General features: G+C 37.4%; 1 long non-coding RNA gene across 1 annotated transcript; it reads left to right on the top strand.

Annotated features, from left to right (window-relative positions):
- The first annotated feature begins 1417 nt into the window (after nucleotides 1–1417).
- On the top strand, nucleotides 1418–2119 carry LOC125585249. Its single transcript, XR_007322196.1, has 2 exons — nucleotides 1418–1574; nucleotides 1856–2119. It is a non-coding gene; the product is annotated as an uncharacterized LOC125585249 (long non-coding RNA).
- The last annotated feature ends 1531 nt before the right edge of the window (nucleotides 2120–3650 follow it).

Genomic DNA, 3650 nt, shown 5'->3' on the forward strand with positions numbered 1-3650 from the left:
CATCCACAACACACACACACATACACACACACAGAAAACAAACGGCTGATAAAGAAGGTTGCATATAATTATCACAGGATTGATAAACACCCGAAGCGCTTCTTAGTTTCTTGAGAGAGAAATTTATTACATCAACATCCTCTCCTTCTCAAAGGAGCCCTTCTCCTCTCCATCCTGATCATGGCCGTGGTGATCTCCTTATTACGAGGGCTTGAAAGCCTGCTCCCTCCTCGCCTTGATGACCCTCTCCCTCCTCGCCTTGACCCTCCACTCAGTCATATAATCATCGCGCTTCTTATTGATCTCGCGGGCGAACTCAAGAAAAGGAGCTGCATATATAAACAATAAAGGCGAATTAATGAGAAGATTAAGTAACCTTAGAAAATAAAGAATCAAGAAAAACATTTGATGTACCTGGGATAGAATAGCCAACGGTAGGTTCATCACCGGGGGCAAGGCGAGGGTTGCTTATGGCGGTGGCTAAGAGCATAGTAGTTATTTTGAATCCGCCCACTTTACTTCCATTAAGATCCATAGCACTAGCTTCATCTTCTTTTTTGGAAAAATAGATATTAGTACACTCGTCGGGAGTACAAACGAAAACATGTGTTATCACTCCACAAGAAGAGAAATGTTCTGTCAAAATGCTCTTGACTTGATCTTCAGGAAGGGAAGTGTCATAACCCAAAACGGCAATGCCATACCAACTGCAGCAATTTGTTGCATGTCAATAATCAACAACACAAAACAAACATTTTTTAACAAAATGAAAACAAAAAGAGTATCAACTTACAATCTTTCGTCATTGGCTAGGTCAGAATACAGAGATCTATGATAACGTAATGACACCTGGTAATCCAGGTCTTCTTCCCGGGGTGCAAACTTAACAAGGGCCTTCCAATTTCCAATGTCACTTCCATTAAGTTGCAACGCTCTCTCTTTTGCGAGATGTCCATGATAATTAACAAAAGCACGACTGTAACAAAGAACAATTATTATTATTTTTTAGCTCACAAAGCACAATAATATATTGTGTCACAAATATTAAGACACTAACCTTTCTAAAATAGGGTCTGTGGGAACCTCAACGCTAATGAGGTCGCCACATGATTTGAAGTGATTAATCAGTTCACTCTTGATTTCATCCGTAGGACGGCCATGGCTGAATCCTTCAACAGATATCCTAACCCTAATTCGCAGGAGATACAAAAAGAAATAAAAATTATTAACACATACAAATATTTTCTTACAAAATAAATAAAGCATCAATTACCTGGAACTGATGTAATTGAATTTTTCCTTAGCAGCAGGCTCACTATCGAACGGTTCCTAAAATAAAACATATGTAATCAGATATTTTTCTTAATTTCCGAATATAACAAACCTTTAATGGAGAAAAGAGATCCGAGTAAGAAGAAGATTACCTTGGGGGCGGATCGCTACCGAGAGTACGTGTCCATCGAGATCTTGTTATAACCCTAGGCTGCCGCTTTGCGATATCTTTTCAGATTTTAGGGATTAAGACAAGAAGGCGAAGGAGGAAGGTACTTATAGTCGTCTGGTTTGGGCCATAGGTCGGTCTTTCCCATTTCCTTTTTTCTAATATATCTACTGATTGGGATTCCAAATTTAGTGAAGCAAATTAAAGTTGGTTCTAGCTCATTTTTAAATCTCATTCCACACAACAATCAGTCAACAAAATTTCATATACTCGTCTGATTGGTTCTGACCACAACCGAACTCTTAGATCAAAATAGTTTCTTGACTTCTTGTTTATTCTCCACCAAACTACTAAAGATCTTTTACTCATTAACGAATATAAAGCAAAAAAAGATGTTCGATTTGCACATGACAGGATTGAGTTTCTAGTACAAGATAACATCAAGTAGAGGAGGTGGCTACATGGTTGCTCCGGGGAGCAACGGATCTTCCGACATTTCAAGAGATAACTTTGAGAGTGACCCTAAAGGTTACTTTGACAAACTGCATGGTAGTGGACAGGACAGCAAGTAACTTTGGTCTTTGTAATTCACTCTTTATGCAGTGAACATGCTTATGGTTGGTTGTTATTACCAAATAATTATCTAGTGATCAAATAAAATCATGTTTTTCTATTTCATACTTCTTCATTCCTCATGTATTCACAATGATGATCATTTTTTTTTTTTGAACACGAATTTAATTGATTAGGTGGTTAGTTGGGGGCAGTAAAAGCATCCCCAACAAACAATGTTTCGGATACAAGCAGGGCATCCTTTGCCAACCTATCAGCTATTACATTTCTTTCTCGGGGAATCCAAGAAAAATTGACAAACTCAAATGCAGAAGCATAAAACAAGATATCTGAGATCACCCCATAGAGTTCGGTAGGGCAGTGGCCGTCGTGGATAGATTTAACAAGTTGAGAGGCATTAGATTCAAAGAGAACCGTCTTGATTTGCAGATTTTGACAGGTGATGATTGCTTCGCGGAGAGCAAGACTCTCAGCTATCGCTATAATCATGCAATAAGTTCATTAGGAGACTCTAATTCAAATAAGTGGTTGATTAATTAATTAACTCTTATGGTTCTCTCTGTCTCTAATTCAGCCTTCTGATCGTTTGACTTTCTGAACTCTTAATCGTTCATGGGATATTTAAACAGAGTGAAATAATCAAATAAGATATACACATGAAAAAAGGTTTTCTTTGGAGTTTACTTCAAAATTACAAGAAACCAGAAGATCATTGTTGATTCATGTCCTGATATGGAAACGAAAAAGGAGAGAGATGAACACTGATGAAGGCCAAAAGAGACATAATAGTACATGTTCAGAGAGAAAGACCAGATTCTTCATCCTCGTCGAGAGATGAAGTGTAGGTAAAGTAGAAAGTTCAGATCAAACCTTTATCCTGGTGTTTTTCTATTTCATCCTTCTTCATACCTCATGTATTAACAAAGATTATCAACTATACATGCTATAATCAAGCAATAAGTTCATTAGGAGACTCTAAAATCTAAATAATTTTCTAGTGTACAATTCAGTGATTCTAATTCAAGCAAGTGGTTGTGGTTGATTAACATTTACTCTTATTGCTCCCAAGTCATCCTATTGATCATGAAACATGAATTTTTTTTGGTGTTTAATTTAAATTACAATAAACCAGAAGATCATATTGTTGATTCATGTCCTGCCTGACATGGAAACGGAAAAGGAGAGAGACGAACACTGATGAAGGCTAAAAGAGACATAATAGTACATGTTCAGAGAGAAAGACCAGATTCTTCATCCTCCCATAGCTGAGACGTTTCCTTGCTTTGACTCCATTGAGCATCTCACTCCTCCCTTCCTCTTATTCATTGGAGGTAAACCTGAGGACAACAATAATCAAGATTCACAACTCTTAACACTAATGACTTCCAAATTTAGTGAAGCAAATTAAAGTTGGTTCTAGCTCATTTTTAAATCTCATTCCTGATGTCTCGAGTTTTAACCCGATTATCTAACTGCAAGTGCACAGTAAAGTACGCAGTAGTAATGCGGGATCGAATCCACAGGGACCGATGATCACACGTAGAGTTGCAGACAAGTTAATAGCTACAGCGAACGAAGATATATTTTTGATGGTTTTTATTTAATTTTCTTAGGTGTCACAAAACATAAACAAGCA

The sequence above is a fragment of the Brassica napus genome, chromosome C4 (assembly GCF_020379485.1).
Source record: "Brassica napus cultivar Da-Ae chromosome C4, Da-Ae, whole genome shotgun sequence".
Taxonomy (NCBI): Eukaryota; Viridiplantae; Streptophyta; class Magnoliopsida; order Brassicales; family Brassicaceae; genus Brassica; species Brassica napus.